The 16346-nt window shown below is 44.1% G+C and overlaps 1 protein-coding gene across 1 annotated transcript in view; it reads left to right on the top strand.

Annotated features, from left to right (window-relative positions):
• Window positions 1-5225: 5225 nt before the first annotated feature.
• BTBD3 (BTB domain containing 3) overlaps window positions 5226-16346 on the top strand; it is a 30302-nt gene continuing 19181 nt past the window's right edge. Inside the window, exon 1 of the mRNA XM_058679396.1 lies at window positions 5226-5377. The gene's annotated coding sequence lies outside the window, so the exon portion shown is untranslated. The remainder of the gene's footprint in view (window positions 5378-16346) is intronic.

Below are 16346 nucleotides of genomic sequence, written 5' to 3'. Positions count from 1 at the left end.
TCTTGTACTATTGTTGCTTATGCAAAAATTTAAATGAATTTAATTTTCATTATTATACTCAATTTACTAGTTTAAATGCTATAGTGACACAAAGTTTAGACAGGATTCCAGGATGAGGGTGTACTAAGAATGTATAAAAAGAGCCTTGCTAAAATATTGTGTGTAAATCCAACAGTGTTTTGCCAATGACATGAAATATCAAGGGAAAGAGGCAACGGAGGGAAGAAGTGATAAAAAACCATCAATCCTGCGCTGCTGGTCATTTTGTTAAATTCCAGTCCTTCCATAATCAGGTCATCTCAGTAGGAAACACCTGGACTGTTACCTTCATTACTGAGCAGGAATCATCCACTTGTATCACTGACCTGGTTAAAGTTTTTTGAAACCCTTTAACAAAAATGAAGACTACGGAGAGGCCTACGTTAACTAATGTAAGGCTAATTGCAATTTAAGTCTAATTTTAGACCATTTAGAGCTAGCACACTGGTAACATTTGCAGGGCAGCATTCCAGGGGTTGTAATTAAAAAAAAAAAAATCTGGCCTAGGATGTATTTTAACTTATTTCACATCCCCTGTTATTATCATTATTATTCATCAGATGATAATTATCACCCATGGCTTGAGGCCATTCCTTTCAATTTTATTAAAACTCTTCCTTTTCTGGCACAGGATTTCCTTTAATCCCAGATTAATTTATTTCCTAATCACTGTGGCAAACTCATGAAATGACTATATTCCCCAATCCATCCCCACTGCAGTTTACTAAAATGCTAAGTATTTTCCCAAATCATCTGTTTTTGCCAGCCCTGGAGTTGCTTCGTTCTTGGCCATGGTGGTGTATTCCACTTCCATTCTCAGCCACAAAGAAAAAGGGTATTACATTGTCACAGCAAGGGTCACAGCATGAACATGATGGTCACCTTTGTCCACCAGGTTCCTTGTTTGAAACTCAGTCATTCGCAGTTCTTTCATAATCCCAAATCCAGTGGTTTGGTCCATTCATGTTAGTTGTCATGTGTTTCTGTCACCAAGCACCATTAAGTCAGGAAAATGATCTGCTTCCTTCTTTAACTTCTGAAATTAAGTCTTCCTTTGAACAAAACTTACAACACAAGAAAGAAAAAGAGAAGAAAGGGACGGTCCACAGGTGGAAGGGCTGTGTCTTGCCGGCTCACCCTCTCTCATTGTATCCAAAACTCAGAAGCTGAGGAGTCAGGGAAAAGAGAATGCTAATTCAGGGGATACTCACCGACTTTGCCCAGAACATTTTTCAAAGATGCTGGTGTCCTTTCAGAACTGATGCCCAACAAAATATACAAAGCTGGAAACTAGAATGGAGGCGTGACGAGGAGAGTGAGCCACCAGCATCAATGCTTTATGGAATATATGTGATATTTTAACCATTTTGTACACTTCCCAGAGCTTTAGCTCTCCCTAGCAGAGATTCAATCAGCACATTGATTGAGTACTATATCATGCAGCTACTTTGTGAGATGGGAAAATACTTCAAAACTAAGCTTTTGCTAGGTCCCTCTTTTTTAGGAGCAAATAGAGTCAACTGAACTGGGACTTTCATTGGCATAAAATGTTCAGGTGTGAATTCACATCTCTGTTTTCCATGTTAAGTGTTTTTGGGTACTTCTGCCTCTAATAGCTCTAATAAATAGGGACATTTATTCATAAGCAACGGAGATACACATATGTATTATCTTTTGATATTATTTAATGGTCAACATGGCTGGTTCATGTCCTGGCTGCATGAATTCTGATCCAGCTCCCTGCTTATGACCTGGGAGAGCAGCAAAGGATACCCTAGAGCCTTGGCCCCTGCACCTCTGTGGAACAAGTTCCTAGCTCCTCACTTCACGTCGGCTCAGCTCAGGTCTTTTGCACTATTTGGGGATTGGACCAACAGATGGAAGACCTGTCTTTCTGTCTCTTCTCTATAGAAGTCTTCCAAATAAAAACAAAATCTAAAAATGATTTATTTGAGCGGCCATCTGGTTAGTGAACCAAAATGGATACGAATATGATATTCAATACATAAATTTGTGACTGGTCTTTTTTAAAGTTATATTTAAAGATTTGTTTATTTTTATTTGAAAGACAGATCTGCAGAAGAGAGAAAGCGAGACAGGTCTTCCATTTGCTGGTTCACTCCCCAAAGAGCTGCACTGCTGGAGCTGAGCTGATGCGAAGCCAGGAGCCTAAAACATCTTCCGAGTCAGCCACTCAGGTGCAGAGGTGCGGGAACTCATCCTCCACTGCTTTCTCAAACCCTAAGCAGGTAGCTGGAAGGGAAGTGGAACTGTTAGGACATGAAACACGGCCCGTTCTGCAGGCTGAGGATGAGCGTGTTGAACCACTGCAGTGGCCCTGTAACTGGTGCTTTTTATGTAGTTTTGCTAAAATTTAAAAAATGAACTGAAGAGTTTTTTCTAGCCTTCACTTTCCTAAACGTTTCCTGCTCACTCTGTATTGAGAATAATTTAAAATTTGGGACGTTTTGGTGCTGGGAAGGGAGGTGTTGGGGTTAAGGATTCGTGATGATCTTTTATCATTTCCATGTTTCGGTGTTGAGGGGCAGGGACTGAGAGTGCAGCACCATCTGGAAAACTTGTATTTAGAACCTTTCCCTTTTTGTAAAAGTTTCTTGTACAGCTTTTTCACCAACAGTTCTGGGTGTTAGGGAAATGCATGACAGTCAGAACCCCGCTATAATCAGTCTTGATACAGAATATCCGGTGCTTTAGGGATTGTCTGGAGTCTTTAATAACAAACTCATTCTATTCACTCATTGGGAAAAGGGTGACTTTGCCAAAGACAGTAGTATGTTCTTTGGTTACATATATGATTAAGTATATACATAAGATGGGCTTTGGATTTTAGTGATCTGATTGTGGCGATATTCTTGGTGATTACCATAAAAAGCAAATACCTCCAAAATTTCATGGAAAGATAGAACTAAAATGTGAATTTATTCTAGTATGAAACAAATTTTTTTAATTCTATGCATACAGTGGAGCCTAAAAAGTTCATGGAAAACGGTTATTAGAAACTGCATCATCACATATGTGTTATATAAATATGTCAAGGAGCAAAGTTTCAACACATTGCATTTCAAGCATCCACCTGGCTTTTAGAGTGATTCGCGAACTGATTAGTATCTGTTCTGCAACACAGAAAGATGCTCTGTTGGACTAAACACAAAGTATGAATTTAAACAAAGCAGGACTAAGGCGCCAGGAGCGGACGGGTCATTTCAGAATCCTTTCCTTGCACGACGCAAGTGAAACCTTACTGGCTTACCCGTATTTTACTGTCATTTCTTTCCCCATGTCTCAGAAAGTCAGATTTTACAAGTAAACATTTGAGAGGAGGTATGTCGAAGAGTGATGTCCAGGGTGGTGGAGGCTTGGCAAGTGTCCCGAGCTGCAGGATAGGCGGGCGGGATGGAGACGCCTGCAGAGTGGCGTCCACAACTGTGTGCTAGGAGAAGTCTGCCGGGCTCACAGCAGGTCAGTCCCCCCCCCCCCCCCCCCACGGCCCTGTGGACTTTCTACACAAAGTCCAACGAGTTCCATGTAAATCTCATTGAAGAGGATGCTTTCCTGGAAACATCCACACTATTGTTGGTTGCACAAATAGCTGAGTATAATGCTTCAATCACGGTGGCATATAAAAACTAACTCTCTTTGTAGGTAAATATTACAATGCCATGTTTCTCATGGACACAGAGACCCAGGGATATTCAGGATTTTGGGAACTATCAGCTTGTTACAGTGCATCCAGGTTTTATAGAGGGTTTTTTTTCCTAATATTTATTTATTTTTATTGCAAAGTTAGATGTACAGAGAGGAGGAGAGACAGAGAGGAAGATCTCTTCACTCCCCAAGCGACTGCCCCAGCCAGAGCTGAGTTGATCCGAAGCCAGGAGTCTGGAGTCTCTTCCAGGTCTCCCACGTGGGTGCAGGGTCCCAAGACTTTGGGCCGTCCTCGACTGCTTTCCCAGGCCACAGGCAGGGAGCTGGATGGGAAGTGGAGCTGCCGGGATTAGATCCGGTGCCCATATGGGATTCTGGTTCGTTCAAGGTGAGGACTTTAGCTGCTAGGCTATCGCGCTGGGCCCATTTTTTTGCTTTGCAAGGCTTAAGTGGTTGTCACTCATAGAGCGTTTTTCAGATAAATGGTTTTTCAATTTCAATGTTTTCCTAGTTAATTTGAGAGACAGAATCAGAAATAGGAATCCATAGACCCATGTGCCCACTGATCCATTATCCATCTGCCTGCAGTAGCTGTAGCTGGGTCTGGGCCAGGCTGAAGGAGAACCCTGCAACTTAACCTGGATCGCTTAAGTGGATAAGAGGCGCCTAAGTTTCCGAGCTGTCGTGTGATGGTTGTTCCTTGGCTGGAAGCTGGGCCAGAAGCAGAGAGGCTGGACCCCAACCAGGCCCTCTGACAGAGTTTGCAGGCATTGCTAGTGGCGACTCAGCACTGGCCAAGGATGACCAGCCCGTCTGAGGAAGCGGTGCCCAGTTTCTGCTCCACAGTCCCTCGCAAACTTCTTCATTCTTTCCATTCCTGATGCCAACTCCGGAATTCCAGACTTTACTCCCTTTCCTCCAATATGCCCGTAACATCTCAAGTCTCTGGTCTTGACTTTTTACTCAGTTCTGTAACGAATCAGTGGTTGACTGAACTACAGTGAGATGCGAGTGAGCTACAGTTATCGGTCCGGCCAAGGGCTGGAGGAGACTGGCGGGTGCACACAATCTTCCATCTTTTTGTGTTCCCTCTAAGGTGAGCTTACTTTCTCAGAAGCATCCCCTGTCTTTCCCCCATCACAGACTGTTTACTTAGGATTTGCAGTTTCAGATGCAGAAGGAAATCTGCCTATCAAACACAGGGATCCAGTCACGGAGAGTTCCAAGTGCACCCGGGTCATTCTCCTCAGAGGATGCCCTGTACCCTGAAACGGCAGCCCCCCAGCAACCCAGGGGCTCTAGGTGCTTCACACATTTATCCGAGCAGCCAGACAAGGCAACTGCAGTTCGGTGGCAAACGCGTAAAAGTGCCTCTCGCTAAGCCTCCCTTCAGCCCGTCCAGCATCCAGGCCCACTTCACTGAGTCCAGCCGGGAGACGACACCGCGCATGCTCCACACCCGCGGCGGCCTCCGGGCGCGCTGCCCGCGCCGCCCCGCCCCCTCCGGCGCCCGGCCGCGCGCTCGCGCTCCCGCGGAGCGTGCCCTGCGTGCGCGTGCTCGCCGAGCCCGCCGGGCGCTGGATCCCCCCGAGTGCCCGGGGCCGGGGCCTGAGGAGAGCGAGCGGGCACCGGGCCGAGGCGGCGGTGAGCTGGGCGACGAGGAGCGCGAGCGGTGAGTGAGGGCGCCGCGGGCCAGCGGGCGTCGGGCCTGCGCGTGCGCCCGGACAGCGGCCGGAGGGGCCGAGCGCGGCGGGGTCGGGTCCGGGGGTGCCCCGGAGCGGGTGGCCGGCCTCGGGGCCCGGCCGTGCCGGGGCGGAGGGTCGGGAGTGGGGGGGGGGGGAATCCTGGAACCGCCCACCTGCGCCCGGAGAGGCGCTGGCTCTCACGGACGGACGGGCTTCCTGAGGGGGCTCCAGGTGGGGCGCCCCGCGCCGAGGTGGCAAGGCGGGTCGCGGCTGAGGGACCTGAGGAGGGACGAGGAGAGCCCGGTCCGGGTTCAGGTGGGCCCCGCGTGCCGCCCGCTGCGGGGTGCTGCGACCTGGGTGGTGGTGGTGGTGGTGGTGCTAGTGGGGGTGGCCGAGGTCCCCAAGTAGGGGTTGGGGGGCACACCACCTGGGAAGCCTCGTCGCTGGCAGGTGGAGGGGGCCGCGCCCCTCCGCTCCCTTGCCCGCTCGCCCCCGGGAGGTTCTGGGTTGGACACCGTGCAAACTTCCCTCAAGAAACTTTACGGAGATGCTGTTGTCTGTAGGATTTGCGCGGTCGGCAGTCCCGGGCTGTGGGCTCCAGGGACTGGCATCAACTCCCAAGCCCCCGCCCCCAGGCTTGCCAAGCCTGGGACCCTCGGGCAATGAGTGCAGCTTCCCTGTCAGGTGCCGGAGCGTGTCCTGCAAGTTCTAGAGTGGCATTCGTGTGGCCCGTTGGCGCTGCTGCAGATTGGTGTGGAAGTTTGGTGTTTTGGTGACAAGGTTGTTGGCTGTCCTGGGAAGGTTACGCTCATACTGCTTGATCTTTATGTCCAAGAAAAGTACTGTTGGAGCGTGCTGGGCATTCCTATTGTCCTGTTGGTGCCTAGGGACATGGGCCACTTGTGTGCTTAGTTTTTGTTTTTCTTACAAAGACAATGGAAGATTCTGGTGCTTTTGTGTATGTGTGTAGTTTAAGTTCTGCTGCCCGCCACCTCGTCAAGTCCTGTAACACAATAATGGCCAGACTTGGCTGCACAGGAGGTTCGCTTGGGGAGTTTTTGCACTGAAAGCAGTGCGGTTGAAAAAGACCCTCCCCCCTGGGTGATTTCCACGCACAGCCTTTGGGGAACCGCTGGTGGAGTGTCAGCGTAGGACTTGAGTTGGACGAAGTTTGCATCCCGTGGCGTGAAGCTGGTACCTGTCCTCACGCGGGAACTCACAAAGAGTGGTTTGTTTCCCACCAGGGAGGGAGTTTGCTTCAAACTTGAGCTGAGCCATCACAGGACTTCCAACTCCCACACGTCCTTTCAAAGTGATGTTTTGAATTCCCATTGGGGGCACTGCGCCCACCTTCTCTCGCTGCTGCATCCCACAGGCTTTTCCTTCTTGGAGTCCTCCCTCCCCTTGCAACCTTTAACCAGACACCAGTCTCCCTGAGGAGGCCTCTGTAGATCGGGTTCTGGCTCTAAAGGGTTACTGAGGGTTCCCATAGCAACGGGTCCTCCAGGGGAAGTGGGCGGGTGCTCTCACCCGGGGTTTCTAAAAAGGACTCTTCCTTTTGTGAAGATTTTCAATTACCCTTTTCAGTTGTCCTCCATGCAGGTAAGGGTCAACTTACTCACTTGCAGAGTTTCTTCCTAGGATAATTAAAGAATTAGGTGTCAGTGCCATTGGAGGGATGATATTGGGAAGAGCTCTGTGGTGCTTGCCGCATTCTTCTCCAATCCTTGAGCTGAGAACTTTAACAAAGTTCCTAAAAGAGGTGGAAACATTTTTTTTAATGCCTGTATGGCGCGCAGAGCTAATAGTCACATTTCCTTAAAGTCTGAAGACATGTTTAAAAAGTTTGAAAAGTAAAATATAATCCTTTACTATGCCAGAAGACAAGTTTGCTCCCTAGAGGGTATGCTACTGGGATTCCTTACAGTGTGTTAGCCCGTGAGTCTTACTGTAAAACAGTGGGAAGATCCAGGTAGCCCACACGTTTGTCTCTAATTGTTTGCTTCAGTGCATCCCCAAATCAGTTTTGGAAACAGTTAGAACTTTATACAATCAAGTCAATTCCAAAGTGCCTTTAGACGCTTAATGACAGAGAGTGTGGGGTTGGAGTGTTTTTCTCTTTGTATGCCAGTTTTAGTACTGGTAGCCAAACCATTAAGGACGTTCTGTGAGCTCAGTTTCCCATTTGAGGATGGGAAGGGGCGTTGGTGGAAACCCCGTGTTTGGATGGGCAGCTGTAGTCCCAGCAAGGATGCTGTGCTAAGGTGGTGTCTTTTCACTTCCTCTCCTCTTTCCCACCGTACCTTTAACTTGACTTTGAAGCCTTCTCAGGTTAGTGTTTCTTTCAGCCTGGTTATTCAGGAACACATTCATTGAGCATGTACAGTAATGTGCAGTTATTGATAGTCCTGCCATCCGTCCCCCATGAATAGCTGTAGTTGGGGTTCCTGTGGTTTTGAAACATTTAAAAGTACTTATTGTAGGCATTTTGGGAGTTCTTGAAAAAATAGAAAAAGGTCACAATTACATCATTCAGAACTTGTGTACCTCAGTGTAGCTCTTTTCATCTGCAAAGACTTCAACGAAATTGGCGTTTCAATTTTATCTAGTTTTAAATACTTACTATTACATCAAAGATGTTTCATCTGTGTTTAAATCCTGTGCAAATAGGGCTTTGGATGATGGATATACCTAACTAGTCTTCTGAACTCTCTTTATAATGGTTGAGAATATGGTGTTGGATGGTTTGGTTGCAATTCCTTGCTTGGCTGCTGCCTAGGTGGCCCTTGTTACCTCACTTTTTTAGTTTTTGTTTCTTTGGTGTAAAGGAGGCGTTTTGGTGAGACGGATGAAGGACACAGCAGGACAGGCAGGCTGAGGGAGATGCCCTGCTCCTCAAGCCTGCTGAGCCCTGGCTGGCCCTGGCTGGCCCTGCCAGGTTAATGGCAGTGGGCCTCCCAGGACAGGGTTGCACTCTATTATGGCAATCAGGCTTGTGGCCAAATTGCTTTTTCCATGTTGTATTCTGGTCTCATCCCAGTATGTCAGAACTTCAGTGTTGAATCTGAACTGCTTTTGTGTAAAAATGTGATTAAATTCAACTATTTTAATAAGCAGTTATCTTAGTAATTGGTTCTTCTTTTTGAGATTTTCACTGCTGGTACTTGGCCCTCTTGTAGTTCATCACTTGCTTTTGTAGTTGACCTTATGATATTTTACAAGCAGCAGAATTTTTAATTTTTTTGTGTTAAGTTTTTATCCTGTCTTTCATGATTTTATTTTGTAAGCATTGATGCTTGGAAAACCCAGAGATGAAGTCAATAAAACAAAAATTCTGAAATAAACAAGAATTAGATCTTTTGTACATTTAGTTGTATAGTTGTATGTGGGTTCGAAATGATTGTTATGTTCTCCTTTCCTGTTCTTTCCTCTGAATTAGCCAAGTCTACCAGCAGTGTTTGTTAAATGGTTATCCTTTCCGCTTGGGGCTGAGGCCTTTCTTACATTTTAAGATCATGGCTGGTTTTGGAATGTTTCTATTTAAGGTCTCACTTATATGTATTAATCATTAATCTTTTTTTTTAAAGATTTTATTTTTACTACAAAGTCAGATATACAGAGAGGAGGAGAGACAGAGAAGATCTTCCATCCGATGATTCACTCCCCAATCATTAATCTTAATTTCAGATATTCTAACTTGTAAATTTAGAGTTTATGCAAGATATGGTAGAATAATTCATACTATAAATATAGGTATGCAAGTATGTGTTTATATATATATGTATATAAATATTCCTATTCATCTGTTCTTTCAGATAGCTGATAGTATTTTTTAAGATTTATTTTTTTCTTGCAAAGCAATGTGACAAAAACATGGAGGAGTCGGAAAGATTTGTGAGGATTTATGGACTATTATGCAGGATTTATTCCCTCCACAATACCTGTGACAGCTGTAACTGGGCTGTTTGAAGCCGCCCAGAGCCAGGGACTCCATCCAGGTATCCCACATGGGTGGCAGGGACCCAAATATTTGAGTCGTCATTGGGGGACTCCAGTCAGGAACAGCGATTTGGGATGCGCCACAGCTCCTGCCCCAGCTAGTGAAAATTATCTCTAAGTTAATACACACATGCTATTAGGTCTTCAGAGGCTTGTTGTAAATAAGTGGCTGCCCCTTTCCCTGCCAGCAGCGGTCCCTCAGTTTGCCTTCCCAGACGTTCACTGGACTGTGGGCTCTTCCTCCTGTTTCCTGGAGGCCATTTGCGTTCACAGGAGAGGCTTGTCTTCCAAGGTCCTGTGCTGAGGAGAGTCCTGCCCTGCTGGGGCTCCTCTCACTGGGACCCCAGCGCCTCTTGGGAGTAGGTCCCTGTGCTGCGTCGTGGCTTTCTGCTGCTGGTGTGCTGTTCACCCAACGGGCAGCTAAGGTGGTTTCCACTTGTCCTTCTGATTTTTACTCACTCCCATGATTTCATTGTAGTTTCCACTACGTTTGTTTTAAGTCCTTTAGCCGCTGTGTCTTACAGAGTCTTACTGTCACTTAGTGGAGTTGGACGTGCATGCTCAATCTGCTGTCTTATTTTGGGAGACTCCCAGGAGGAATCCTTAGAAGTCAGTCTCAGATCATGTTGCGCTTCCTGTCTTTGCCCAGGACTGCCATCTGTGGAGTGTGTTTTCACTGAGGGACATGAAAGATTGTTCAGATCTTTTGTCTCTCTCAGCAGTTTTGTTTTCCTTGAGTCCTAACACTTTTTGTTAGGGTCCTTCTTAGGTATTTATGTTTTTCTTGCTCTTGTAAAGTCTTCAAATTGGCTTGTTGCTGGTGCTCAGAGATTGTTGATTTTTAACATTTGTAACTGCCTATAATTCTAAGAGCTTTGCAGTTTCTTCTCTTGCGTTTCCTAGGTATGTATTCTGTTGTGAATCCTTTTTTCACATAATTGTAACCTTATATTTTGGTTTTATGTCAGGTTGAGCTGGACAGCATTATGGAATATTATAAAAAGCTTCTGAACATTATCAGATAGTAACAAAGTGACAATGTGCAGTCATGGTGTTTATCTTAACAGGGAAAAAGAGTAGGACAGTATTAAATTTTCTTTTTTTTTTTTAAGATTTATTTTATTTTTATTGGAAAGTCAGATATACAGAGAGGAGGAGAGACAGTGAGAAAGATCTTCCATCCGATGATTCACTCCCCAAGTGAGCACAACAGCCGATGCTATGCAGATCTGAAGCCAGGATCCAGGAACTTCTTCCAGGTCTCCCACTTGGGTGCAGAGTCCCAAGGCTTTGGGCTGTCCTCGACTGCTTTCCCAGGCCACAAGCAGGGAGCTGGATGGGAAGTGGAGCTACCGGGATTAGAAATGGCGCCCATATGGGATCCTGGCACGTTCGAGGCGAGGACTTTAGTTGCTAGGCCATACCGCCGGGCCCCAACAGTGTTAAATTTTGATTATGATTCCTCATTAGAACAAAGCAAATGTGTTCGTTTACTTCCAGTTTGACTGGAGCTAATTTTTAAAGGAAAGGAATTGAATATTAGCAAATGACTGCTAACGTCTACAGATTACCACTGTTATACCTTAACACGTCAGTTGAGTCTCAAAATTAGATCAAACCTTTCCTTGTAAATGATTGTTTAGAAAACTGAACTGAATTCATAAGGAGGTTGAAACATAGCATCACATTTAATTCCTGATTGTGTCATCCTGAGTAGGGTGTGAGTATTACTAGGATTTTTTTCACAATGTTCTCAGTTGGAAATCATTTCTCATCTTTACCTTTGGCAGCATTTGATGCAACTGGCCTTCCTCTCTTCCTCAGTATACTTTCTTGATTTGATTTTTGAGGATACCACACTCTCCTATTTTTATACCATTTGCCCCCCCCCCTGGATTTTTCCTTTTCAGTTGTTTTTTCTGCTAGTGCTTTATTTCTCACCAACCTGTAGATGCAGAGTGCATCAGGCCTCAGTTCCTGCTAGCCTCTTGTCACAAATAGTCTCAAGTCTGATCAAATATTACTTGGCTACGCAAGACTCATATATATTTCCAGTATAAACAACAGCTTAGGTTACTTTTCCAACTGTATCTCTTGGATATGTGAAAGACATCTCAATGTTAACAGGACCAATATTGAGTTGCAGGTCTTCCACTACAAACATCCTGCTCCATTTTCTGTATTAACTATCCCCAAACACATGGAGTTCCTCTGATTTCTTTTGTTCTTACTCTGCTAATTGCAGATTCTGCTGCTCTGTCTTCCAAATGTATCCAGAAAATCCTTCAGAACTACAAAGAAACCTTTAATTGAACAGAATTTAAAACCACCAAAGTGAAGAAGCTCAGTCTTTTGCCTTAATTTTCCTAGACCTTGCAATCATTTGTGCAGCAATTACTGTAGCAGTTATTTTGAAATTTTACGTAATGTTTTCAGCGTTTGTGGTCTTCAAATTCAAGATTATTGCCAAAACATTAAATTGTTGTTTTCTTTTTTAATGGGGCAGGAAATATTTACTGAATTGTAATGTTGAAGTTGCTGTGCCATTAAGTGATGTCATTCACAACAAAAGGTCATTTCAGAGATTGTCTAAGCAACAAACAGATGGTGAAGAAAAGCATGGTGTGTTTATCTTTAGGAGTTGGTAAACTTAATAGTTGTAACCTGTACATGAAGTGGTGAACGTTTTTTTCAATTCTGTCCATATTCTTAAGATATATCTAGTTCCTTATGTACATTGTTGCTCTACTTAGTTTTTCTGTAATAGTGTTTGAACAAGAGCAATCTCCATTTTCAATTAGAGGGTATAGACATTTCAAGCACAATTATCATCTGAAATAAAATTGCACTGATCTAGTTGTTTTGAATGCATTTGCATGATAAATTTGCCTTCCATTTGAAATCTAGATTAGATCTAGGTTTTGTAATTGTGAAGATTTATTCTTTTGTAAAATATTGCTACAGATTTATTCTACAATGAGCACTGAACATTTAGTGCTACTGGCCAAAACTAAGTTGGAAATACTGACTTTTCTGATGTTGACTCTATTTTCCCTTAGTTTGGTTCTGGAATATCCTATTTGGAAAACACATCTTGTGGTTTTATACCTGATGTAGAGAATGTTATGTGTACTTTTTGCCTTTTGAAGGTTTTTGTGTTTATCTTTTAAATGACTACTTCATTTTCCTGCATATCTAGTGCTTTAGAGGTGGTGGTCTTGCCTACCCCATACCAGGAAACATTAGTCACCCTAGGCTCAGACCCTCAGAAGCTAGTGTGTTAGGTGTCTGAATGGAGAAGGGCTTCTAATACAGATAACCCCCAATGTGCATACCATTGTTCATAAAAAAGTTATATTTATTATAGGGGAATGATTTCTTTCTAGCCTGGAAATTGGTAACATTCTTAACTGGAGTTACAACTAGGAACTCCTTCTCAAAATGATTTAACTGTTGACATTACAAGTGACAAGATGCTACCCACAAACACCTCTTCCGGTGCAGTATTGGGGCCAGATTACATACAGCTGTTTGGAGCAGTTGCCTTTTCTTGCACAGCACTTGACCCTTGGTCTTTGTGACTCCCTGCAGGAGAGGTGTGTCCCAGAGAGCTGTCTTCTCTAGCTCTCTTCCCTCACTGCCCTCTCCCTCTTCTGTGGCCTTGGGATGTAGAGGTGCTTGAAACCAGAGCCCATCTGTTGGTGATTGGCCTGTCCTCTGAATGTCGCAGGCAGTGCAGTAGCATGCACACGTGCACTTTCTCCTCATCGTGTACATTCACCTTCAGTCTCTCTTGGCAGACTCTGTACTCCTCACCCCCTGGCCAAGTATTTCAGCATGCATCCCATATCACTGTGTGGTTTCTTTACTTGCTGTAGTAAATTCTCTGGTTAATCCCATTCAACATATATTTCTATGATACCCGTGAGTAGGATCAGCTTTTATGTACTTGAATTTCTCATCACTTTATTAATGATGTGGAAGTCTCAAAAATGAGAATGTAGATCTTGAACTCTTAGCTAGCTCAGAATTTCTAGCATATAGACAAAATCATCACCAGGCAATATTGTACTTGACTGGGTACACGCAGGTTATGGATTTCCAAGTATAATGGCATTTGGGTTGTTATAGGGAGAGGAATTGATCAAGATTGGAGACAACCCATATTTTGATTTTACACTCTCTGTACAATGTATTTAGTTACTGAGTATGTGGTTTAAGGATCAAAAACCTGTGAGAATGTCTAGCTTTTAAAATATTTAAGAAGTTGAGGAAGAGTTTGGCCACCCCAGCTTGACTAACTTTAATTGAGAAGTTACTGATTCCTGGTAGACTGATTATTTCTTCTGGACTTCTATGAAGCCCTCCCATAACTTATGTCCAAGCAATGGTTTTATTCTATGTAGGAAGTGGGAAAGTTTGATAGTGTTTGTTATCAAATGCTTAACTACATGAATCCAATGTATAGGAAGAAAGTAGAATTGCGCTGTGGGAGAAGGAAGTTTCTGTATGATTGATGTCTCTTGAAACAAAAGGCAAAGCAGGAACAGTAGATCCTTGGGAACGTCGGCAGCCATGCTTACTTTGGGGAAATGGGGTGCTGGTTCTAAAGATGGATTAACCATAGGAGAAAGCAAATTTCCGGATGCCACTGTCTTTTTACATTAAATTTCTAGGGACAGTTGTCTCCTGAAAGCTCATTTAGGTTTCTTTGTTTAGGTCTTCAAGGTTATCAGTTACTATGGCATTGCATCTTACGTTTTGTAAACTTTCTTAGGGTAAGGTGATGCCAAGCTGCCAAACAGTGTCATAGAACAAATGGACTGTTATCTACTTGATCATTAGTTTTTTCTGTGGCAAGTTGTCATTCTTTCCCCTTGTTTTCCATTCTGTCTACAGTGTGCAGGTAACTTATAATGAAAGTTGAGCATTGGGCTCTGAAAATAAGAGCGAAATAGAAAAAGGCAGGTTTGGTTCTGAGCATGTGTAGTTTTTTAAGAATCTTTGTAAATAACTTCTGAAGCTGAATGAGCTTAAAGTAAGATTCCAGCTTCTTCTGAGGCTGCCCATCAGCTGTCCTCACACCTTCTTCTTAGGAGGCTGTCACAATAGGGAGGCCCAGGCCGTGCCGTCATAGTCAGTAGTTGGGGAATCAGTGTAAGTCTCCCATAGGAGTGGAAAGGACCCAGCTACCCGAGGTAGCACCCTGCTGTTGCTCAAGATGCCTGATGCCAGGGAGCTGGACCTGGGAGCAGACCCACTGTGCTATGGGATACCGGCGTTCTGGTCCCTAGCAACCTCGTAAGCACTGTGACAAACTCCTGCCCCTCTAAGCTAAGTCTCATCTATTGATTTTATTAGAGCAGAAACTGAAATACATGTTTAAGATGTTGCATTGAAGTATCTGAAGAAAATTTGAACTCATGCAGAAAAGCTAGCTGGAACAAAAGGGGAAGTTGAATAACCTTATAAGATACTTGTGGATGTTTGATACTAGAATTTGATTCTGTATGGTAATTTCATTATAAGGAAACACAGAGTCACTGATTCATACAAATCTTTGAAAGGTTGACACATTTCATTATACAGTATCAAAAATTCACATTCATTTAATATCCCTGCTCTCATCAGTACAGTCTCTTGGGAAGCTGTCAGGCTAATAGTGGCATAATCAAAGTTTTCAGGATTCTAATTTTTGCTTAAAGTCTTGAATTTTACTATCAGCAATAAATACTGTCGATTTTTCTTGCAGTGTCAGGCTCACTTCCTTTGTTTTTGAGAAGATGCTGCCCAAATACCCAAGTCCTGAATAGCTTACTTTTCTTGTTCTCACAGACAATGGTATTTCAAGGAAAAAACAAGAAGGCTGGTTTAACTTACAGCACAATTGCACAAGTGTTTTTCCTTTCCCCTCAAGGTATTTCCATTCTGTTTCAGTTTCATCAGAAGTGCTTTCTGTGCACCTCCCATTTCATGCTGTAGACTATTACAAAGTTGTGTACCAGGGGTTGAGGTTTAATAAAGTCAGTAATTTCTTCACTGGCGCATCTTTTTGATTTCCCACGAACTAACAAGTTGATAGCAAAGAAATGCACAATAGCTAATGACCACTCACCCAAGGTGCTTCACCACATGTGTAACTCATCACCACCCAGGATGGAGGGGGAAGCATGACATTAGACTGGTCCTTCAGTGTGTGTCTCCTTGAGTTAGTTGCACCAAGCTGGGTGACCTTTAAATGGTTTGGAAACTAGGATCATCAGTCATGGAAAGAAGATTTCAAAGCCAGGATACAGACCATGCCTTCTGTTTTAGGGTGCCTGGAAAAAGCTCTTACCTTGTCTGTTTGGTGTGACGACCCCTCCCAGGAGGATTTCTGGTTATGCATCTGCATTGCCAAATGTTACTGGAAAGCTGTGAAGCACTCTGTAACCAGTGGAAATCAAAATTGCTTAATACTTTTGAATCATGATTTCTTTTTTTTTAAAGATTTATTTATTTTCATTACAAAGTCAGATATACAGAGAGGAGGAGAGACAGAGAGGAAGATCTTCCGTCCAATGTTTCACTTCCCAAGTGACCACAACAGCCGGTGCTGTGCCATCTGAAGCCAGGAACCAGGAACCTCTTCCAGGTCTCCCACGTGGGTACAGGGTCCCAAGGCTTTGGGCTGTCCTCGACTGCTTTCCCAGGCCACAAGCAGGGAGCTGGATGGGAAGTGGAGCTGCTGCGATTAGATCCAGCGCCCAAATGGGATCCCTGCTCGTTCAAGGTGAGGACTTTAGCCACTAGGCCACGCCGCCGGGCCCTGAATCATGATTTCAAATAGACACATTCTCAATGTATTTACCCCTTTCCACCTTCGTAGAATATAGTTCTATAACCAGTTGAACTTAAAAAATATATATTTTTTCAGACAGTTTTAGATTTTTTTCGCTTTGTTTTCCTTTTAGATTG

The sequence above is a fragment of the Ochotona princeps genome, chromosome 22 (assembly GCF_030435755.1).
Source record: "Ochotona princeps isolate mOchPri1 chromosome 22, mOchPri1.hap1, whole genome shotgun sequence".
In the NCBI taxonomy this organism is placed as follows: Eukaryota; Metazoa; Chordata; class Mammalia; order Lagomorpha; family Ochotonidae; genus Ochotona; species Ochotona princeps.
This window is presented reverse-complemented; position numbering and strand designations above follow the sequence as displayed.